We start from the raw sequence: 25,352 nt of genomic DNA on the forward strand, positions 1-25,352 counted from the left end.
GCGTTAAAAAAGAGCTGAGCATAATTGACAATTTTACAATATTTCTTCGTACTTGTGCAAAGTCTCCATATGAGAACAGTCATAAAAATCCTTAACACTAGACTCACGGAGCATTAAAACCAGCCGTTTCATATTAGTTTGTAAAAGTAACAATACGAGATTCGATCCGATTTCGAACGAGTTTTATTGTAACCCATACATTTAATGAACAACTCACAATCTGAACCATCGTCAATTAAAAAATTTTTTAAAAAAACCAGTCATTTAACGGGTTCTGCGAAGCGCTAGCGTTAAAAACAAACATTATTTCTTTCCGTTTAGCTTCTTTATACGTTATTACTTCAGCGCAGCATCAACCGAATAAATATATTTTCGAACTCGTCGCAAAAATTCGCGCCATAAAGGCTTAACAATAATCGCCGGGAGTTATTGTTAATCGAAGCCCGGCCGGAGTGCCCGTCGCCGACGGAACGGACTCGGAAGACCGTCGTCATTGTCTGAAATCGCATGAAAGTTTCAGCGTGGCGTTTAGGGGACACAATAGCGCGGATATTCAGAACTATCCCTCGAAGTAACAGACAGTGGAAATGGATCGTCTTTCCCCTGAATCGGCTCCCCACCACGGTACCGTTACGCTGCGAGGCGTAGAGACAGAGACAGAGGCAGCGAGCGAGAGAGTGGGAGGGAGGGAGAGAGAGAGACAGAGAGAGAGAGAGAGAGAGAGAGATAGAGAGAGAGAGAGAGAGGGAGCGCTAGAGCGAACCAACGAGGAGGTCGGCGCGGCGGAGAGCGCGTGCCGGAGAAAGGGTCGCGTTTTCCGGCGGGTTCCGCTAGATGGCACGGGGCCTTCTTTCGGCGATCCATCGCAGTCGCTCCGCGCCGGCCAGACCGTGCGGTACTCCGTCTCTGCGCGAAATAAGCCCGCCACGAGCAGCTCTGCACGCGCCAGGCGCCAACGGTTCGAAAGCCGACCAAAAGCAAACCCAAAAAGCGGTCGTCGCCGTGAAGCCTAGAGCGCGCGCCGCCGCTCAGAGTCCGTGGACGCGTTCGGCCGCGGTCCGGCCGATTAGTCACGCGTGGGCGGGCGTCGCGGTGTCACGTGTCGCGTCGCGCGCGGTCAGGCCACGCCTACCGGGCTCCGTGGGGCCACTCCGCGAGTCAGCGAGCTCCCCGAGAGCCAGCTAGAGCCGAGGGAAACACGCCGGTGGATGACCGAATGAATAGATGCCGTGTACAGAGACCAGATCGCCGAGTCTCTTATAGATCGGAGCGGATCTTGGCGCACGATCGCGATCTGTAGCTCTCGCTCCCCTTTTTCTCCAGCTCGTCCCTTATTGGACGGGACGCTCGTGCTCGCCACGTGGTCGTGCTCGACGCGATCGATCAGCTGCATCCTCGAACCGGCCGGGAAAGAACTGCACGCAATTCCCGCGGACCAGATAAGGAGGGAGAGAGACGCGGAGAGGGGGCGGGAGATTGAGTGGCTGGGTGGGAGCGAGAGAGAGAGAGAGTGAGAGAGAGGGACTGAGAGTGAGAGAGAGAGGGAGAGAGGATCACTCGGAACTGGTGCTGCTAGGAAAACGTCCTGCCAGCCAGAGTGAGTACCCTTGTCACGATGAACAAACTTGTAGCATATTGCCTTGCACCCTCCACCCCACCGCTCGCCACCCCGGCCACCGCTCCTGCCCCTGGCACACGGCTATTGTCGATGGTCCTTGAACTTGCTTTGCCGCGGGAATGCGTAGGGTAGGTCTTCTTTGTTGCGTTAGGCTCGATACCGAACCCTTCGACTTCCCTGTTTATACAGGGTGCTCCGCGATACCCGGCGCCCACTTCCATCAGGATTTTCGGCCGGTACGTGCACCGTATTAACTCACGTGGCCGCCTTGTTTTGTTTTCGTTTCTGTTCTACCGTTCTTTGCTCTCGATTCGGCCGATTTGACGCGGCTTAAAATTGATTGGGGGCTGTTTTGGAAATCGGTTGGGACGTTGAAACGCTTTCTTGGCTGCGCTGGGTTTCGCTTTTGTGGTTAGAATTATGTGGTTATAAATAATTGGATAGTGGTGGGTTGTGTAGAATTTTTGATGGGGTTTCGACGAATGTGGAAGAGAAAGAAGTTCAATAAAATTTAAGTAAATTTGGAGGTATGGGAAGTTTAAGTGAAATATAAATAAATCTGGAAGAATGAGAATGTTTCATTAAAATTTAACTAGATCTAGAAGAATAAGTAGTTTAAATGAAATTTACATAAATATAGAAAAATAAGAAGTTTGAATAAAATTTAAATAGATCTAGGACTTTAGTTTAAATGGAATTTATATAAATTAGAACAATAAGGAGTTCGAGTGAAATTTGTCACGAGACTGTATTAAAGACAATTTGAAAAATAATTTTCGCGAATGTTAATTTTGAAGCTACTATAATTATCTGTAAAAATTCAGGGACACCGTTTAATTATTTAGTTATTTATTTGAATAAAGTTAGGAAGAGAAATTATTAATGCTTACATGGATGTTGTATTTTGTTATATGTAAGAGAAATTATTAATGCTTACATAAATGTTATATGTTGTTATTAGCAAGAGAAATTGTATTGACGCTTACATAAATGTTGTTATAAAATGTAGTTAGTAAGAGAAATTATTAATGCGTATATATAAATGTCGTAATTTGATACTAATAGCAGAATTTATTATTGCTTACATAGATGTTGTGGAGCTCGAGATTTATGCTAGATTATTTTTAGTCTTCTATATGTACAGAGATCCACCGGCTAATTGTAATGTTCTGTAGCAATTGTGTGCGTAGCGGTGCTTGAATTGAACGCAGACTTTTCGAGAAATTAATTGATGTGTGGGCACAACTCTATTAAGTGAAGGGAGCTCGTCACGTGGGTGGTGCTCGTCGGCCAGGAGAGTATCAGATTGTGCCGAGTACCCTAAGCTCGAGAGCTATTTTCGCTCTTTGAATGTAATTGGTTTAATCAATATTTCTTGGCGTACCCATCGAAATCTGAGCGAACGATTTAGAAAATTACAGAACAGACTTCGGCTTGTCTAGTTATCGAAATCTTTCAAAATCACTGTTTCGTTCAATATTAAAACGATAGCGCACATTACACGCTGGATTTTATCTTATCTAGTAGAACATTATTCAAGTCATTTGTTAAGTTAATGTTGTTCGAAGTCCTATATTGTGAGCTTCGTAAAAATCAAAACAAATGATTTCGGAAATTTTATAATAGATCTTGCCTTATCTGGTTACTGACACTTTTTAATGTCATAAATTCGATATTTGAATGGTATTTTAGCAAGTCTGGGTCAAAATTGATCCAAAACTCGCCATAATTTGAATAATCGAATAATTCGAATAATTATTTCTTTGAATAATTCGAGTAATTCTTTATTAGAATGATTCTTTCTTTGAATAATACAAAATAATTCTTTACTTGAATGATTCTTTATTCGAATAAAATTATTTATTTGAACGATTCTTTACTCGAATAATTTTTCACTTTGAATGATGCTTTATTTGAATAGTTCGAACTATGAAAATTACTGTACATCCTATCATTTTTATTCAAATCAATTTTATTTTCCATAGGAATTCCTGTACGAATAAATTCTTATTCGAATAAAATTTTATTCGGTTTTTAATTTTATTTTAAAATGTTATAATAATAATATACGATAGTTTTAAAATTTTTACCTATATTTTATATTCGATCGAATATATTTAGTCGTTAGTATCGAATAAGATTGTGTTCGAATAAACGTTCATCTAGATAAATTTCTATTCGATCGACTATTTATTCGTTAGTGTCGAATATAATTGTATCCGTTAATCTTTGTCTGTCGTCCGTCATCCGAATAAAATCGCGTCCAACTCCGGTGCCGGCGGTCATCGACAACAATCATCTTGAATAGTGTGCCCTGCTAAATTTCTGCGGACTTTGCTACCTAATCGAACGAAAGTTTCCGCGTGTACCGGTCGAAATTTCGCAACCTTATCGCCCCTTTAGCGGTACGCCATCGATCTAATTGCATCGATTGTCAGCAAACCGCGCGAATAGAGGGACACACACACACATACACACACACATACAGAGAAAATGAGAGGGAGAGAGGAGAGAGAGAGAGGAAGAGAGAGAGAGACTGGAGCAAGCCCGGGTCGCCGCGTGCGCAGGCTTAGCCCTTTAAATGACTTAGCAGACAATTTGCCCATTAACTCAGCCGGTCTCTACCCGTAATGGAAGCCATTGTTCGACCTATCTTGTCAGTAATACACGGCTCCCTCCGTGGTGTGTAGGTGGGCGTTCGCGTGCGCGTGTTACAGGTACGCGGCGGTGTGCACGCACGCACGGTGACATCGGGACACTTGTGATATCGGCCGGGCTACATTGTGCGTCAAGATGAGATCGTCTCATTATGATTACGTTAATTAATCTAACGCATTACGGGCTGATAGCTGCCTAAGAAGGCTCTCGCTGTCGCGGCGCACGCTGGTCTCTTTTCCCGGACAGCTGGCCAAAATGCAATCTTCCCAAGTGTCGCAGCAGCGTGATGCACGGCGCTTGTCGGCGATCTTTGATTTTCCATTTTGAATTATACAGTTTTTACGACACACTCGAATTCAGCAACTCGATAAACAGGAATTTCATGAGATTAGATTTTCAGAAAAGTCGCACGGATTTTGGCCAACTCGTTGAGAAAAATGTTTTGGGAAAAGTAATTTTTGAAGGAGATTGCAAGTTTTTAGCAAGGAGAAAATAAATGCTATGTATCGGGCACTGTTAATATATTATACTTCGGCTGACCATGAATGTCTAGATCTACTTACAATATATTTTTTTGCTTGTTTAATGTTGTTCGTTTCAACCAGTATTTTTCTATGAATTACTAATGAAGGTATAACTTATTACTTATGAAAATTGTGTTACTATAGTACTCAATATGTCGACAAACCTGGTCTGATCACTGACGTTCACATCTACTTGCAGCAATCTTTTTTTTATTTATTCAATGCTGCTCGTTTTATTCGATATATTTTCTATGAATTACTAGTTATTGAAAGGAAGAACTATGGTATTAAACGTGTTAACAAAAATTGCCTGATCATGAATGTCTAAATCTGCTTACAACAATACTTTTTTTGCTTATTAAATATTGTACAGTATTGTTTGTTTTAGCTAATATTTTTTGATCAATTACTAGCTAACAAAAAAGGAAAACTATAGTATTCAATGCGGTAATTGTCTGATTGTCGATGTCTAAATCTACTTACAACAATATTGTTTATCTACTCAATACTGTTCGACAATGTCAATTATTCTAATTAATATTATTCGACGAGTTATCAGCAAGTGAAGAACAAATTCTTTGTTCAATCTACATTGTCTGATCATCGACATCCAAATCTACTTAACACAATAACGTAACCTCAATTTCAAGGCCACAAAAATCAAATCCGCAGTCTCGAAAAGCGAATATATGCCTGTTTTTCATAATAGTATAGCTGGTGTCAGAACGACAACCTTAAACCTCGAAATAACGCTGGAATCATTTTGGCCGGCTGAAACGTGTTTCCAGCCCAGTGTTCGAAGGGGTGGGTAGAAAGGTTAGCAGCCGAGGGTAAGGGAAGCCGTTGCATTAGCGTGAATCGCGGCGATGGATACGAAGTACCATTTTATTGGTAAAACGTCAGCAAGTATCGACGAACCTTTAACGACATTTCGATGAAATTTTTCGATGCCGCGCGTCTTCCATCCTCGTCTCTCTCTCACCCCCCTCTCTCGCTCTCTCTCTCTTTCGTTCCCCGACCGGCTGTTGTTTATCGTTGAACAGTTTGGAGTGCAACGTGATTTATTTGGAGGAAAATATCGCGAACACGGCCGGGCCAGAAAGAGAAATTTTCGCGATACAGTTCGAGTACGAAGCGCGCCGGCAAGTGCGTTCTTTTTTGCTTTCGTTCCGCGCCCATTTTCGAATCGGTTTTTACCTCACTTTTTTCTCTCTCTCTCAGTTTTTCTCTCTCTCCATTTCTCTCTCTCTCTCTCTCAACTTTTCTCTCTCTCTCTCTCTCAATTTTTCTTTCTCTCCATTTCTCTCTCTCTCTCTCTCTCTCAACTTTTCTCTCTCTCTCTCTCTCAACTTTTCTCTCTCTCTCTCTCAATTTTTCTCTCTCTCCATTTCTCTCTCTCTCAACTTTTCTCACTCTCTCTCAACTTTTCTCTCTTTCTCTCAATTTTTCTCTCTCTCTCTCCCTCTCTTTCTCATTTTTTCTCCCCCCTCTCTCTCCCTCAATTTCTCTCTCTTTCAATTACTCTATCTTTCTCTTAATTTCTCTCCCTATCTCTCTCCCAATTTCGCGCTTTCTCTCAAGTTCTCTCTTTCTCTCTCAATTTTTCTCTCTCTCTATCTCTCTCTCTCAACTTTTCTCTCTCTCTCTCTCTCAATTTTTCTCTCTCTCTCCTTCTCTTTCTCAATTTTTCTCCCCCCTCTCTCTCCCTCAATTTCTATCTCTCTTTTGGGAGAGAGAGGGATATATATATATATATATATATATATATAGAGAGAGAGAGAGAGAGAGAGAGAGGAAAATTGAGAGAGAGAAGTTGGGAGAGAAAGAAATTACAAGAGACAGAGAGGAAGAGAGAAATTGATATATATATGTATCTCAATTTTCCTCTCTCTTTTCTCTCTCTCTCTCTCTCTCTCTCTCTCCCAATTTCTGCCTTTCACTTTCTCTCTCCTCCCTCTCTCTGAATCTCTCTCTCTCTCTCTCTCCCAATGTCTGTCTCTCACTTTCTCTCTCTCTCTCTCTTTCTCTCTCTCTCTTTCTCTTTCTATCTATCTATCCATCTATCTATCTATCTGGCGGCGTTTCCCTCTCTGTCTTCCATTTCGACTTGCTTTTTTTTTTTAGGAAAAACCGTTTTCGGTTATGGCGGTTGATGCATCGCTACGGGTCCCGGCGTCAAATTTTACAGAAAAATCCTGAGTGGACGGAACTCCGATACAATTCCGCCCATTGTGCCGTTCAAAACGATAGCTAATGCCTCGATGCACAGCAGGCGATTGAAATCGCCCAGATAGCCGGCCCCCGGGCCTCTGTTTTATTTGACGCGCAACGCGATTATAAAAAAACCGGGATCGATCGGCCATCGGACTTGACGTACCTCTGTCCGAGTTTGATGACTTTCGGTTAGGCTACTCCGCCACTCCGAGTCGTCGACAACGTGTCCGGTTAATTGATCCGCGCGCTTCCCCCTCCCCTCCCTCGCCCCTCCAGGGGCGGGCGAGTCTACGCGAAAAACTGGAACGCATTACGAATTTCCCGGCTGTCCACTTCAATTGCTCCTCGAAGGGCCGACGACAACACAGTGGGCAAAATTAAATTCAAGCGACCTGGTCGCCGAAACGTATTACCGAACTCCGATCCTAAAAACTGATTATATTTTGGGCGATTAGTTCGTTTCTGTGTGTATACGATTTTTATTTAATTTTTTTTGTATTTATCTCATTTTTATTATATTTTGGGTTACTTTTTGTGCTTATTCAATTTTTATTTAATTATTTTAATTTATTTAATTTTTTTTCTTTATTTATCTTTTATTTAATTCTCTTTATTTCGTGGACATCATTTTGGATTATTATCTATATATGTATTAATTGTCTACGGGCTTCTGTTTTCGAGATATTCGTGTCGAAAGTACTAATGGAGATCTAGCCAGATCTAAGCCAGACTTAATCCAGACATAACCTAGATTTGACTTCGTCTTGTCACACTAGCGTAAATTAAACAAAACAGAATCATTAAGATGTATTATAGAATTGCAATCCTCAGACCTGACTATATTTAGGTAAATTATATAATTTTTGCTAAACTAACAATTTTTTGACGTACATAGATTACTTTTTGTTGTTGTAGAATTCCTTTCTACATAATTTCTATTTGTAGAAAATGTAGAGCTGCGTTGACTAATGTATAAATAGATATACAATTACAATAAAAAAGTGAAGGTGACCTCGAGATCTTTGAAAATTCTCTAGCTGCAAAAAAATCATTACCGTCATATTATAGATCTCGCTGAACCGAATAATTTTTGTTAAAAAAGTTTGTCAATATCTCGATGAATAACAGAGATATTTATGTATCATTCTTTATTTTGGACACCCGGTATACAGATGGAAAGCGCGCGATATTCGAACACAAAATTTGGCAAATGTAAATTGTGGATAAAGTTCACCGCGGAGACTCGTGAAAGCAGTGCACTCGCGGAATGGAAATCTAGAATTCAAGTAAATAAAAATTTAAGGAGAGGAAGAGGTACAGTGGAATCAAAGAATGATGCGCGGGGAATTCGTTTGCCGCGAAGAACCGTGGGCCGCGTCGAATAAGTGAAATTACGGCAAGAAGCCACTCGAGGCTAACTATCGCTGGTACCAAGTAGCACGGATCAATTTGTTCCCCGATTTGCATTTCTTTGGATATCATTTTAGTCCTCCATCTTTGTACCCTGTCCCCGGTTATTTACGACATGTCGTGATAGCATGCCGGCGCTCCGGCCAGGATTAATGCCGCGACCCTAATTCATCGGCCAAGCGACCTCTCGGCCAGCTTTTTAACAATTCCGCGCGAACGGCAATGAGTTCGTTACGAGACGCGCCTGTTTCTAGCGAAGTCGTCGTTCGATTATCCTCGCGGGTTCAGATCTAGAGTCAAGGTCAACTTCATCGTTGGTCATCGTAGCACCAACGGATTGCTGAGATTTCTACGATTAAAATGAGTCCAAACACGACGGAAATCGGATGAAGTTTATCGAAGCGATTGTTACTATATACCGGGCGAGTCACGTGACTTGCACACCTTGCTTTGAATTGGTTGAGCTTGAAAACTTGGTAACTTCGCAGCGTATAAGAAACTCTGCACACCTTTGAAATTGTGTGCTCGACTGTTTCTTCGGAAAGAGCGTGATTTAAAAGTTATTTCGGGTGTGCGAGTTGCGTGACACACCCGATAGATTGATTATTGATTATATTCACTTAAAGTGGTCCGATTTCTTTCGTGTTTGGCCTCATTTTAATCGTAGAAATCTCAGCTATCCATTGCTGCTGATATTATAGGCAACAGAGGCAACAATTACTGCTGCTGACTATTTTAATTCCTTCAGCTAATTTAAAACATTTTTGTATTAATTTGCCAATTTACATATTTCGTACTTATTTCAAAATTTCCCAATTTCGTAGTAATTTTCTAATTTAGTAATTTTTCTATTAATTCTATAATTTACTAAATTTCTATTAACTCTCACAATTTCCGTTTTTCTGATAGTAATTGTTTACAAACTGCTATTCCAATGTAATATCCTCCAGTAATAATAAATATATAATTATTTATATATTATTTTATTTATATGTTAGTAATTATAAATATACTGTTACAATATTATTATTATTATTATTACTACTATTATTATTAATAACAATAGCAATAATTCCCGGTATCGTGTCGTGGTGCGCGGCCCCGTCGCCTCGCAGTTCGAATTAGTTTCGCTTTAATGCGACCAGTTTTACTGGTATCGGCGCAATTTATCACCGGTTCATTATTCAAGAATCTAGTAGTGATAGGGAGGCCTGCTTGCTGTTCTAGCGATACGGGCCACGTTAAATAGAATATTAATGCCACGGAAAATAGAGTAACATTTATTATTTATGATTAATGACAGCCCCGCGGCTGCTTTTAAATACCGGCGGCCATTCAAGCCCGGGTTTTACCTCGCACGGCGTACACGTATACGACTTATCTCATTCATTTCATCGCGCTTCTTGCAATTAGAGCGTACGATGTCATACGAATGTTTCTGCTCCTCCTTTTGCTGGCCGGGGCTGTTTGTAGAAATTTCTGCCTCGTTCACGGCACCGGCTAAACGAACCCAGACGTCGTTCGTTACCCTTTTTTAATTAATAATGCAACGGCGTGCCGATGCAGAGTTTCTTTCGGAATTACTCGTTACACCGTAATCGCTCGCTTCCTTTCGTTCGACCAGCCGGACATGGCTCGCTGTCCGATCGAAACGAACGCCCCAGCCTTTCGACAATCTTGATCTTCGGATCCTGATCGCTAGATCGCCCGCGGTTTCTATGCATTAATGGCAAAAATGAGTAGTACTTTTAATCTTAAATAGTGGATGCAATCGACGTTGATTTCTTTTTAAATAATCTCGTGGTTCGTGCAGCCCAAGGAAATTGGATAGATAGACAGGCATAATTAATTTGCAAAATTTCAGTAACTACAGTGCTGAACAGATTAAAGTTCTTAGTGTATTTATAATTACTGAAACGGAAGGTTAATATGAAATTAGGAAATTATGCAATTAATAGAAGGATCACCAAAATAGAAGAGTGCTACGAAATTAGGAAATTTGGAAATGCATATGAAGTAAGAAAAATTGGCAGATTAGTACAAAAATGTACTAAATTGACAGACTACTACAAGTACTGAATTAGTAAATTGGCAGAAGTATTAAAGTACAATAAGAATTAAATTAGCAAATTAATCCGACAAGTACGGAATTAGGAAACTAGTACGCGAAACACTAAATCAGCAAAATTAGCACAAGTACTGAATTAGTAAATTGGCGCAACAACTACGAATTACCAAATCAGTACAAGAAACATTAAAATAGCAAATTAGTCCAACAAGTACGAAATTGGAAAATTGGTGCAACAAGCATTAAATCAGCAAGATTGGCACAAGCACTGAATTAGGAAATTAGCATAAGAAGTACTAAATCAGAAAAATTAGTACAAGTACTAAATTAGCAAATTAACACAACAAGTACTAAACTAGCAAATTATTGCGACAAGTACTAAATCAGTAAATTGGCAGAACAAGTACTAAATTAGCAAATCAGTACAACAAGCACTAAATTAGCAAAGTATTAATTTGCAAATTAGTATAACAAGTACATAATTAGTAAATAGGCACAATAAGTATTAATTTGCATATTAGTACGATAAGTACGGAGCAAGTACGTAGCAAATTAGTGTGCAATAAGTACGGAATTAACAAATTAGAACAACAAGTTCGGAATTAATAATTAAGTACAACAAGTACTAAATCAGCAAATTAGTAGTAAAGCAAATTAATAGTACAGTACTAAATTACGAAATTAGTACGAGTGCTAAATTAGCAAATTATTCCAACAAGCACTAAATTAGCAAATCAAGTACTAAATCAGGAAAATTAGTACAAGCACTAAATTAGCAAACTAGCACAAACGCAACTAAACGATCAAATGAATATAAAAATCGTAAAAATGGACAATTCATTAACAAAATATCTGCATCAGGAAATTAATGCGAAAGCGGCAAAATCAACGTACTAATGAAAGATTCGAAAACGAGTACTGAGATTACTAAATTCGTAGTATTATCATCAAATAATTGATTAACAAATTTCTACCCACCCCACACACGTACTAGACCACTCGAAACACCATAAGAAGGTTGTGTCCCATACTTCACGGTACAGGTCAGGGTTATGTACAGCTACAAACGGTCCGACACGGGTGAACAATGGCTGCGCCGGGTCAGCCGCGACCCGGCTTCGCGGCTCGCGAGTTCGAGCTGCCGGAACGCCGAAAGTTAGACATTAAACCTATCGGCCTCTCCCCCTCGTAGTTGGTTTGCGTGACCTACAGGCACAGATGCGTCGCGTTCGGCCCGTGCACGTATAGAAATTCCACGTGCAGAGTTCCACGTACGTGGTAGAGAGCCGAGAGGGTTGACTGGCTCTCCAGTCGATCAATAGCACCCCCGCGTTTGCGTCCCCGGGTGAGTGCATGCGATAGGCACCCCATTGCTATGCCACCCCGAAAGCCACTTTATATTTTAGTGGGAATGTTCTACAACCCCTTCGAAAGACACACTCGAAAAGCCGTGGGTTCGGCTCGTGGAGACCGACGGCGAGCCGCGGCTCTGCGACCACCCCACCGTCTCTCATCACCGGGCAGTGGGCCGGTTACAAAAATTGACGAAATTGACGGTGGGTCAGGTCAGGGTTCGTTTGAATCGGTCATGAAAAATTCATTGGAATTATGCGAAAAGTCGATTGGAATTTGCTGGAGCCCTATTTAAAATGTATTGTAATTTATTAAGAATGTACTACACCATGAACCTCGATAAAAAACTATTTAAAGTAATACAAATTCTTTGTAATTATATAAAATTATATACTACAATCGATTGCATCCTTATTAAAATTTAATTGTAATCTAAATTTACAATCAATAATAATTAAAAATTTCCATTCAAATTTCTATTAAAAATTCTATTTTAATTGAAAATTTCTCATTAATAGGAAATTAAATAGTAATATGAAATTTCTATTTAAATTTATATTAAAAATCTATGCTACTAGATATAGGTAATATAAAATTTCTATTTAAATTTCTATTCAAAATCTATTGAAATTAAAACTTCTATAACAATCATTTACAATTCAGGTGTATAATAAAAATTCATTATAATTGCCGTCACTGTCACTAAATTATAAATTTGCATTTCAATAGGAAATCCATTAAAATATAAGCTTCATTAGTGAAATTAACACTAGATTTACGAGTCAACTTAAATTTATAATAAAAATTTATTACAGTTATATAAAAAATCTACTATAATTAATTGCACCATTAAATAAAATCAATATCAATCCAAAAATTTCTACAAAAAATCTATTACAATTGAAAATTTCTATTGTAATGAAAATTTCAAATCTATAAAAATTTCTGTTTTACTTCTTTACAAAATTGATAAAATTAACAGTAGCTTCGGCAGTTAATTTAACTTTATATTAAAAATTCATTGCGCCGATTAAACTTTTTATAGAAATATCTACTCTAATCGATATCGCCGTTCCTTAAAATTAAAGTTTTATTAAAAACCGACTAAGCTGGCCAAAAGTCGGAGCACTACGTTCCCGACCAATCACTGCTACTTTTATGCGTTCCTAAATTCACTATACTAAAAGCAAAAGTTCATGCTAGTAATATTACACTCTCAATACGTAGTTCTGTACAACTGTAACGATAAATGTCGAGTAATTTCTCCCTCTGGGCACCCAAATGGACTCTCGGCGTTCATTTTATTTCGAACAAATTGAAAATAGGGGGCACACTGTTCACGCGTGTTCGTAAATAGATGATTTACAACCTTTGGCAACACGGTCAGTTCTCGTCTCGATATCACAAGATTTATTCCTCACATGTGAATGTATTTCTCTGTTCTTCCTCTCTTTTCTTTCTCTCTTTCCCTCTCTCTCCATCTTTCTTCTTCTTTCTTCTTCTCATTCCCTCTCTGCATCTTCCTCTCCCTCTGACTCTCTTTTTTTCTCTTCCTCACCTACTTTCTTTCTCTCCCTCTCCCACTCTTCATCACCTTCTCTCTCTCTCTCTCTCTCTCTCTCACCTTTTCTCAGTCCCAGTCTCTCCTTCTCCCTTTCTTTCACTCACCCTCACAACCACCCTTTCTCTGTCTCCCTCTTTCTATCTCTCTCTCTTTCTCTCACTCTTCTTCTCTTCCTCTCCCCCTTCTCTCCCTCTCTGACTCTCTCTTTCTCCGACCTTCTTTCACTCTTTCTCTCTTCCTCTTCCTCTCTCTCTCTCTCTCTTCCTTTCTTCCTGTCTCTCTTTCTCCTTCTCTGACTCCTCCTCCTTCTCTCTCTCTCTCTTTCTCTTAATCCCTCTATTTCTCTTTTTCTCTCTCTTCGCTCGAAGCGATAAATTGGGTCGATTCGCGGTAAGCAGAATTCCCTCTCCACGGATTAGCGAGCCGTTCGAGTCCAGTCAGTCCCAGCACGTCGATCGCTAAATTATTTACCGTCCGCGTCGTTCCGATGTTCTGTCCGTGGATGGAAAAAATTCGATGCTCACCGGAACGTTTTCGAAACTGAATCAAGGCTGACAGAGAGTGACGCAAAGAGTGAGAGATAAGGAGAGAGAGAGAGAGAGAAAGAGAATATGTTTCATGTGTGTTTTTAAAACAAATAATAAAAACCTAATCCTGACCAAACCTATACCTAACATAGTCTCCAAAACTGTTCTTTTTGCGAACATTACACGCATAGGTTAATTCTGGGTTTATTCTGAATTAGGTTTCGGTTAGATCTGCGTTCATTTTGGGTTCGGTTTGGTATACAACTTCATTATTTGTTTTTGAAAAAAGGTCGCTATTTGTTTGGACACTCCAAAATTAAATATTTGTAAACATTATAATCTTAGGTTGGGTCTGTGTTAGGTCTGGGTTGAATATTATGTGTTTACTTGTGTGCGTGCGTGAGAGAGAGAGAGCGAGAGAGAGAGAGAGAGAGAGGGAGAGAGAAAGAGTGAAAGTGAGAGAGAGTGGGTGAGAAAAAAGAGAAAAAGAGATAGATAAATAGAGAGAGAGAGAGAGAAAGAGAGAAAGAGAGAGAAAGGAGTTAGGGTGGGAGGGAGAGAAATAGGTAGACGGAAAGACAGAGAGAGAAGAAAGAGCGAGAGAAACAGAGGGAGATGAAAGAGCGAGAGAGACAGAGAGAGAGAAAAAAAGAAGGAAGAGAGAGAGAGACAAAGAGAGGAAAGTAAGAAGGAAGAAAGAGAGACAGTGAGAGGGAAGTGAGAAGGAAGAGAGAGAGAGACAATGAGAGAGAAGTGAGAAGGAAGAGAGAGAGAGAGACAGAGAGAGAGAGCGAGTGGTGAGAAAGGGAGAAAGAATCAAAAGAGAGGCACAGAGAGAGAGAGAGAGAGAGAGAGAAGGAAGAGAGAGTGAGATAAAGAGAAGGAAGAGTGAGAGGAGATACAGGGAGAGAGAGAGAAAGTGAAGGAAGAGAGAGACAGGCAGAGAGAGAGAGAGAGAGAAAAGGAGAGTAAAAGGAGGAAGAGTGAGAGACAAAGAGAGAAAGAAGAGAGGGAGAGAGAGAGGAAGGGAGGGAGAAGGAAGAGAATGAGCATAGAGAGGGAGAGAGAGAGAAAGATAGAAGGAAGAGGGTGACAGGCAGGGAGAGAGAGAGAGAGAGAGAGAGAGAGCACGAGAGGGAAGAGGGAGATAGGCAGAGAGAGAGAAAGAGAGAGAGAGAGAGAGAGAGAGAGAAAAGGGAGAGAAAACTGCGGAATAGGGGAATAAAAAAATGGCAAATACCGAAATAGAAATTCGGTTGGTCATCGCAATCTCGCCAGTTAAAATATTAATACTCGACTTTTAATGAGTGCTGCTCGTCTTTTCTCTCCCGAAGTGCCCTCTGCCCTTCCAAGCCGTTCTCCCCGACGTTTCATCGCATCGGTCTCTAGTGACCCTTCTCCTCTTCCTCCGCCGCCGACTATTCCCCACTTGTCGCGATCCAATAAACGCCGCACGAAGGATCTTCATTCGCGATCTCCTCGCTCGTCCACGAGCGCAGACGTTCGTCGCCTTGGACATTCTCACCGCGAGCTGCTGACCTAACGTTTTCGAAAATTTTTCCTGTATATTCGATTAACCTGCCTTTTTAAATGCAAACCTTTATTTGTTCATTTATTTGTTGTTTATTGATTTGTCTCGGTATGTATCTTACGAATTCATTTAGAATAATTTCCGGCGCTTTCGCGTTGATTTATCAACGAGAGAAAAATCACATTGTAGTAGAATAGACCTTCCTGATTGCAATAAAAAATGGCTCACTCGAATACGACAAACAGTCGCCGAGATAAAAATTCCTAAGTGGAAAGTGGATTGCCTGTTTTCTTATCGAGATCTTCGCGGAATTTTGGACTTTATATTTTTCAAACTTGCATGAAACGAGTCGAATGATGACTCAAACTGTCTACAATTATTGCCTATATACCATATTATATGGTATATAATATTTTAACAAAATATTAGTACTGCAACGTTTACCTGCTACGTGTTTCAGAAATTGAATTTTGGCAGTTTGAGAATAGGTGCCATTGTATAATAGATCCTTATAATAAATCCTTTAATAAATAAGATTGTAATATTAAACATATTATATAACGAATATTGAATTTATAATTTTATTTAATATATATTCGTATATGTGATTTAATTGATATTTTACCTGTTTCATATTTTGTCTCCCTTCTTGCAAGTAATAAATCCTCTAATAAATAAAATTGTAATATTAAATACATTATATAATCAATATTGAATTTATAATTTTATTTAATATACATATACGTATACATAATACATTTGATATTTTATCGAAATTATGTTTTGTCCCTCTTCTTAAAAAGCTGGTCAAAATTCACAACTTCAATTGTTATGCAAATCAAAACAATTTCTTATTTAATAATGTAACTGTCATTATCAAAAACACCTACTTTATTAGGATCTTTGCGATTTCGAATAAATTGGAATTACAACGAATTTTCAATGAAAGTTCACATAGAAATTTTAAGTTATGGTACTCTTATCGTTTAGAGGTTACTCAATTCGTAGATGTTTAAAAAAAATGCAAAGTTCAAAATGGAAAGTCAGACACCACCGACATAAGCATTGTTTTTCCACTTCAATTCGTCATTTAAACTCTGTTAGAAAATTGCATTTGGCCAGTTATTCGGGAAATGAGACCGCAGTGCAACACTATTGATTTTCCATTTCATTTATTCATTCATTTCCATTATATTTTTATACAATCTTATCGAATTTCAATTATGTCGAGTAAATTATTTTCATTTAATTCAAGAATTCAATCATTCAATGACCGAGATTAAGTGCATATAGTCTTTTTATTCAATAAATAATAAATACCCCAAAAATTTCATTTTGGCCAATTATTCGGGAAACGAGACCACCGCGCGACATTAATAATTTTCCATTTTATTTATAAATCTTATATTGTTGCATAGTTTTATTTAATTTCAATTATGTCGAGTAAATTATTCTCATTTAATTCAAGAATTCAATAATTTGATGACCTAGCGTAAAATCTTTTATTCGATAAATAATAAATATTCGAAAAATTGCATTTTGGCCAGCTATTCGTGGAAAGAGACCACCGCGCGTCGGCTCTCGCGTATCCTTCTCCGGCTCTCTTGGCTGATCCTGCCTCTTTGTCCCGTGGTCGTTCAAGGACTGTGCGCGACCATGCTCGCTACGTTCGTCTCTCTCTCTCTCTCTCTCTTTCTCTCTCATTCGCTCTCACTGTCTCACTCACTCTCTCTCGTCCTCTCCTCGTGTCCTCGTGCCGCGTGTTCTCAGTGATCAGCGGCAGCGTCTAGGTTAGTCCTGTGCCACCTCCTGCCACGAGCTGCTAGCCTAATCGCGGCAGGACGTTTTCGCGCCTTCTGCGTCCACCGGTGGCGCCGAAACACCCCCACCACAGCGCCACTTACTATGACAGCTCTTTCTCTCTCTCACTCTCCACCGCGACTCCTCGCGAAAAGCCGGCCACTTTCTTCCGGGGATTCCGGTTCTCTTACTATCGTCCACCGTTTCACGCGAGGTCCTGATTCGTATGATCTCAGCATACTGGGTGCGTACCGAGCATACATATTTGCTGCACTGAATTGGAAAAACCGGGATTCTATTCTTGAATAACAATTTTATTTACCAATTTTATCATTTTAAGATCTGAGTGAGCTTGAGATCACTTGCAATTTTATTGATTAATTTTATCATTATAAAATATAACTGCGTGTGCTCGAGATCACTTACAATTTTATTTATTAATTTTATTATTTTTAAATATAACTGCGTGTGCTCGAGATCACTTACAATTTTATTTATCAATTTTATCATTATAAAATATAACTGCGTGTGCTTGAGATCACTTACAATTTTATTTATCAATTTTATTATTTTTAAATATAACTGCGTGTGCTCTGGATCATTTGCAATTTTTTTTATTCATTTTACCATTTCATTTAATTGTATCATATTTTTTAAAGATAACCTACTGGACACGTCAGCCTTTTTCTAAAAATTAATGTAATAAAAATTTGTTCACATGAATCCCGGTACATGGAAGCTGCATAGAAATGCCATTCTCCAATTAATAATCTTAACTGAATAATGCATTGACATGTTTAAAAGCACAAATACATAAAATATATGAAAACATTTATCAATTATCCAAAACTAAATAGCCAACGAAACTAAAAAAAAGAAACCAACATATATATATATATATATATATATATATATATATATATATATATATATATATATAATTACAATTTTAATAATATCCTCGAGACCACCGGCGACGTATCTCATCGCGACCTCTAAATAATTCATCGGGACATTATGGCAACGCGGCCCATGCAGTGAGCGATAAAAACGTGATCGTCCATTCGCGGTGATCAAGACGGAGGCGGCAACACCTCGGGGATTCCCTGTATAGTTTTTTCGGCCGATGAGATAGGAGTGGCGCGGTCGGTACGGCAGGTGTCTGGACGAGAATGATACTGGGTCACGTTTTCATCAAGACCTCGAGGGTGCGGGACCGTAGACGAGGTCCAAGTGGATCCGAAGAAAGGGGCTCGTCGTCGAAGGACGACGGAGAGAGACGACCGCGCGGCCGCCATTGTTTTTTTTTCGACATAGTTCTCCTCCGCGACCCGGAGACAATGCGTGCTCGCTTCTAACGTCCTCTATCCGACGATCCAGGGGAGCACAGCCGCGACATCGTGATTTTGATGAAACTTCGGCCCGAGCCACGGAGAATGCGCGTGCTTCTTTCTGTTGGCTGATGAAGCGTGCTGGAAAAGATGTTCAACTGAAAAGCAAGCATTTAGATCATGTAATTGAAACAGAGAAAAGTTATCTGCAACAGGATCCGATCCGGGTCAGTTAGGTTCCGCAGTCATACACTTAACGCCTGTAAATGATCCTTACGACGTCTGAAATTTAGGTCCTAAGGATGTCCATAAGATCCAATAACTGGACGTTCCTAAAACGTCTGAAATTTAGGTGCAAAGAACGTCCATAGAACTTAAACAGTGGACGTTCCTAGAACGTCCGAAATATAAGTTCCAAGAGCGTCCATAAAACTTAAACAGTGGACGTCCCTAGAACGTCCGATATTAAAGTCCAAAAGAATGGACGTCCCTAGAATGTCCGAAATTTATGATCTATATATATCCATAAGGCATAACAAATGAACGTCTCTAGAACGCCCAAAATTTAAGTGCAAAGGACGTCCGGAAGTCCTAAGAAATGGACGTCTCTAAAGTGTTTGAAATTTGAGTCGTAAGAACATCCATAAGACTTAAACAATGGACATCCCTAGAACGTCTGAAATTTAAGTCCTATGGACATCCGTAGAACGTTCGAAATTTAAGTGCAAAGGACGTCCGCAAATCCTAAGAAATGGTTGTCCTTATAACATCCGAAATTTGAGTCCTAAGGACATCCATAAAACTTAAGCAATAGACATCTCTAGAACGTCCGAAATTTATGATCTACGTACGTCCATAAGATCTAATTAATGGACGTTCGTAGAATGTCCGAAATTTAAGTGCAAAGGACGTCCGTAAATCCTAACAAATGGTTATCCTTATAACATCAGAAATTTGAATCCTAAGGACATCCATAAAACTTAAGCAATAGACATCTCTAGAATGTCCAAAATTTATGATCTATGTACGTCCATAAGATCTAATTAATGGACGTTTCTAGAACGTCCGAAATTTAAGTGCAAAGGATGTCCGCAAGTCTTAAGAATTAGACGTCCCTAGAACGTCCGGTATTTAAGTCATATTAAATGGACGTCCCTAGAACGTCCGAAGTTTGAGTCCTAAGGACATCCCTAAGACTTAAAAAAATTGACATCCTTAGAACGTCTGAAAGACGCCAGAAGACGTCCATAGGACGTCTCAAATGGTCGTAGGACATGCGGACGTAAATTGTACATAAAACGGACGTTCTACGAACGTCCGGTGCTATTTGGGGATTAGCAGAATAATTCGTACGTAATTCGAACGTAATTTTTCCGTTATCTGGAAAAATTACTGCTAGTCGATTCTCGCCCGAACGTCTCCGCTTATATTTGAAACATTGACTTTTGGCCGCGAAACTCGATATCCGGACCGCTGTATTTTTCTTAGACCTTATCAACCTACCGACAAGTATATAAGATGCGATTATAAAGATCTCTGGATTCTAGTGAAACTTCGTAGTCGTTGGCACTGATAGCTCGTTCAAATCGACTGGAATTGCCTCGTTAACACACGGCATTTCTCTCTCGTTAGAGGATCTCGGTGCCACTTTTGTTGCTTCTCGCTCTCCTTAGATAATTGAAGGCTCCGCGACATAAATAGAAATAAAATCCGAGAATCACAGAGGATTCACGGGCGAGGCCCGGCCGGATGTTTGAATTTTTCCAGCTCGGATTTCCGGCCGGTACAAAGCACGCCGAAGGAATCCCTTCGGCGCAAGGTCCCCGACCGCGGCGACGCATTCCTCTCGTCCATGTCCACGGGTGAATTTTCACTTTGGCCCGGGAACGAGCCGCGACGACGATGGTGATTTACTTAATGAGCAGAGCGAGAGACCGGCCAAAGTGAAAGGGGCCGAGAGAGACCGACTGCGACAGGGGTGGGGGGCTGCGGCGGTAGCTATTCGACTAACAAGGAACATCGGCCAAGAGTGACACGACGATTTTCACGAAACTTCGCCTGCCGCTGGGGTTCGGATAAACATTCGGATATTTCTTTTTTTTAGCCGGCGAGGGTGCCAAGTAACCCCTCAAAGTGGAGCAGCCAGTTAGGGTTATCAACGGGGATTGAGCGTCTGTGACATGTGGTTTTCGAATTTTTGGGGAATGTTGTGTAGAAAGACATGATGAATTGGTACGCGGTCCGTGAGACGAAAATTGAAAACTTGAAGAGTGGAATCCCAAAAGCCTTGAAACTACTCAGAATTCACAGATACAGAGGACATCTTATGGACGTCCTAAAGACGTCTTGAAAGACATCTCTTTTTGGACGTCCAGGACGTCTTCGAGACATCCACAATATCCAAAAAAGGACGTCCTTAAGATTTAAGTTTCCAAATGTCCAAAAACAGATGTCTTTAAGACGCACGGAATGTTCAAAAATAGACATTTTTAAGATATCCAGTTTCTCCAAAAACGGACGTTTATAAGACGTCTTTAAGACGTCCGGAATGTCCAAAATCAGACATCTTTGAGACGTCCACAATGTCTAAAAGTTAACGTATTTAAGACACGCGAAATGTCCAAAAACATTTTTAAGATATCCAGTTTGTCCAAAAACAGACGTCTATAAGACGCCTTTAAAACGTCCGGAATGACCAAAATCAGTCCCATTTGAGACGTCCAGGAAGGATATATAGGAACAGATATTTTTGGATATTATGATCGTATTAAAGACATTTGTTTTTTTTTATGTCTTAAAGAAATCTGTTTTTGGACATTTGGGACGTCTTAAAGACGTCTGTCTCTGTTCGACATTTTGAACGTCTCAAAGACCTCTGTTTTTGGACATTCGGTACGTCTTGGTCTAGAAAACATGGAAATATAAAATGTAAAAACAGAAAATATAAAATGTAATAAAAAAACAAGAAATATAAATGATAGAAACATGGAAATATAAAATGTAAAAACAGGAAATCAAAAATGTAACAAAATGAAATAAAAAATGTAAAAGGAATGGAACAGGAAATGTAAAAACATAAAACGTAAGAACTTTGTCACAACACGCAGCGTCAAAAATGAATTTTGGCCAGGAAAAGCGGCAGTCCAGCCCGGCGTGGCAATTACCGGCGAACGTTCCGAAAACGGTGCGTCCTGTAATAAACAAGCATTATCCGTCGGCGATATTAACCGGGTATTTGGAGCCGCGATCTGGTTCCCGAAGAAAGTATCATTTGCTCGGCGAGAAGTTACGCGGGGGAATAATAAAGCGGCGTTGATCGATACACCGGCGCGGCACCGCTAACGATGCAATTTCGGCGAAGTTCTAAACGGTCGATCGATCAATCAATGAGATTGAATTCTGCCGTAGCGACGGCGGAAAGGATCGCCGGGCCAATTAAATAATATAATGCCGGGCCGTTGTATAAATACTCGGCCCAAACACATTTCGGTGGCCCTCTCTTCTTCCTCTTCATACTCCTCTTCTTCTTCATGTTCCTCTTCGTTTTCTTCTTCTTCATGTTCCTCTTCGTCTTCTTCTTCTTCTTCTTCTTCTTCATGTTCCCTCGTGTGTCTCCTTCTTTTTTTGCTCCGAGCGCAGCGTTCGCGTGTTTGCGTCCTGCTCCCTCTCCCTACTCCCCCCCTCCCACACTCTCCACCGCACCCCCGCGTTCCTTCCTCTCACCTTCTGGATTTGATTGAATTTTTTCCCGAGGAAGAAATGTTTCCACCAAATGAATCCGTCGAAATATTGCATTCCGACAAGCACGATCCAATTTTTCGTTTAATAAAAGAGAGCTTTTCTGTTCGCAGACCTTTCATTTCTTTCTCACGCCTTTTTCGTAACCTTCCTCTGGGCCGACCCTCCCCCCGCCGCCCCGCCCGCCGATTCCCGATTTATCGATCTTCGCAGGTTCTCACGGCTACTCGCGTCCAGGGTCCCGACCTTTTCACGGCTCTGCTAATTTCGCTTCCGTGTAATCGTCCGCCAGAAATTCGTCATTCGCCAAATTCGCCGCGCGGAGGAGCTGCGTTCGTCCTTTTTATCGCTCCGGCGAATCGCGGCGCGACGATCGACACCACGTGGATCGCGCTAGCAGCCTGCGAACGCTCGGCGTCGTAACGAAGGGAACTCGGGAATGCGGAGGACGCGTGCATGAACGTAATTGGGTACATGTACAGCGAGCCGGGCTCGATCTCAATGACCTTGAAGCATGTTGTCGAGGACGTTGTTACGAACAACTTTTGACTGTACATGTGGTACGGTATTTCTTTTAGTTTTCGAGATATTGGATGGAAAAGTTGGGGAGGCGGAGATTTTCGATGATTTTTCGCTTTCGAGACCTAACTGAAACCTAACTGAGGTGTAACTTCAATCCAACTCTGACCTAAAACTAGATTTAGATATTATTGCTGTTTTATTTAATTAAATCGTGCTTGAGTCTTGCATGTAGCTGGGTTAAATCTAGGTTAGTTTTGAGTTAGTTCTAAGTTAGGTCTGATTCAGATGTGCAACGAAGTATCGATTTCCATTACGACTGTGATTTCAATTCCATTGCTTTTTTCACTCAGGATGAGCTCAAAGCTAACCTATATTTCCAACGTTGAAGGAATCTTAAAAATTTGGAAACGTAATTAGGTCTAAGTTAAGTCTAGATTAGATCTGGGTTAGCGTACTAACGATGCTGTTTTCTTGGATATCTCGAAAACAGAATGAAAGCACCCGTTATATAGACGACTCAGAAGACAATCGGTGGAAGTCCATTGTCCTTAAAATTGAGATAAATAAGGATTTTGCGAATTAGCTGCAAAGATGTAACAATGTCACTAATCACGCAAGCTATAATTTTTATTGCGATTATTTCATTTCGTTATTTTTCTTTTTCTTTTCTTTCATAATTTTATATATTTCGTCTGGTCATTTTGTAGTCAATAGAAGTGCTGCCATCTATTATTTATTTATGAAGGAGACCTTGATAACATGTTTCAAGGTAATTAAAGTCAAGGTGGTTGCCTCAATCAGATCATTCTGCATGAAATAAAATATAAATAGGCAAATAAACTAGGCATCGGATTTTTCCAAATCTATATGCCATGATCCGTAAAAATTTTATTTGTTTTTATTAAAAAAATATAAAAAAAACAGCTCTAGATCTATTGATCCATAAGCATTATACACATAGTACATACATTTAGATTCTCTTAACATATTTTATACTAATTGTAATATTTACTTCATTAGTCTGCAATCTAATATTACCTTTTTACAAAAATCATTAATTATTCCAAGTATTTTAACATTTAATTCCTATAAAAAACTGTCTATATTGTACGATGACAGGAAAGGCAAAAGATCGGTCGAGGAGATGCCGCCCTCTATTGTCTGAAGTTAGCAGTTATAGAAATTGTAGTATTCTAAGAGTGCCGCGTGCTGTGGGAGTACCATGAAACAAAAAAACCACTTGTACCATAAGGTTACAGTGTAAAAATCGCATTTTAATAGTTACTAATTCTACAAGCTAATTTAATAATTCATGGTTGCACACTTCGTTTATTAAAATCGGTTCGAACAGAGAAGTCACGCAACAAGTTTGAGGTTAACTACGTGGAAGGTGATGAAAGCTGATTAAAACCGAGAACTTAAATGAAACCGATTGTGACTAAGCTGCGGAATTTATTCGTTTATGTCAGTAGATCAAATGTAAAACAGCAAAATCGTTTAAACGATCTTGAAATGTTATTGCATTGCTGTGAACTCGCGAAGATTATATAAAGAAAAGAAATAAATGTCTACGTAGTTCCTATATCTTAACGAAGACAGTTTTCATTTCGCGCAAGAATTTCCAGCTTAATCACAGGAGAATACAGTGGTGTATGGAGCACACGGTGGCACACATAACCTATTAAATTAGTAACCGAAATTAATAACTATCAAAATCGAATTCTCGCGCTGTAAATCTATACAGCGTACGGCCTTTCATTTTACAAGATCCCCTCCAGCGCAACAACTGCAAATGATATACACGTATCAATCGTCATCGTTCTCCGGACAAAAGTTCCATCGAGCCGGAACAATTGCACCGAAATGGCCGGTCCGAGGCCGCGGCGCCGTGTCGCGGACCGTAAATACTCGGCCCGGCTGAACGGGCCAGCGACAAAGCTAAATAAAAATTCAAATTTCCTTATCGGATTCATAATATCCGTCGCGTAATGAATTCGCCAGGGCCGCCGGGGCCGGGCACAAAGCGAATCGAAAAATTCCGAATATCAAGTCTCCGGGAAAATATCATCGAGAAAAATATCGTTCGAAAACGCGGGCACAGAAAGTCGAATAAATCGACCATAGGCAATTATGCGTGTATATTGGTCGCTGGAAGGGTGGACGAGAGGCTTTGCGAGGGTGCCGGCCGGCCAACGCCGACAAGGGTACGGGCTGCTGGGGGCGGGAGGGAGGGGGGGGGGAGACGCAGCGCAGGAGGGTGGGAATCGTTAAAATCCAGTCGCCATAATGACCCCGCGATATGCGGCGTGAGTATACACAATGACGACGGCGATACACATAGGGAAAAAATCAGCCGCGCGACTGGGATTTCGTTTAATTAATTTTTTAATTACAAACTCATCGAAATGAGTTCCGGGCCGTGCCCGCCTCCCCACCCTACGGCGCTCAGACGAACGGTATCGACCAATCCGGAATTTTTGATGTGATTGATGGG

General features: G+C 40.3%; 1 protein-coding gene across 4 annotated transcripts in view; it reads left to right on the plus strand.

Annotated features, from left to right (window-relative positions):
* Positions 1–889: 889 nt before the first annotated feature.
* The window catches only part of LOC117225653 (uncharacterized), a 1,038,968-nt gene continuing 1,014,505 nt past the window's right edge, over positions 890–25,352 (plus strand). For all 4 annotated transcript variants that reach the window (XM_076526304.1, XM_076526306.1, XM_076526305.1 and 1 more), the window contains exon 1: positions 890–1,597. The gene's annotated coding sequence lies outside the window, so the exon portion shown is untranslated. The remainder of the gene's footprint in view (positions 1,598–25,352) is intronic.

This window comes from Megalopta genalis, chromosome 14, assembly GCF_051020955.1.
Source record: "Megalopta genalis isolate 19385.01 chromosome 14, iyMegGena1_principal, whole genome shotgun sequence".
Taxonomy (NCBI): Eukaryota; Metazoa; Arthropoda; class Insecta; order Hymenoptera; family Halictidae; genus Megalopta; species Megalopta genalis.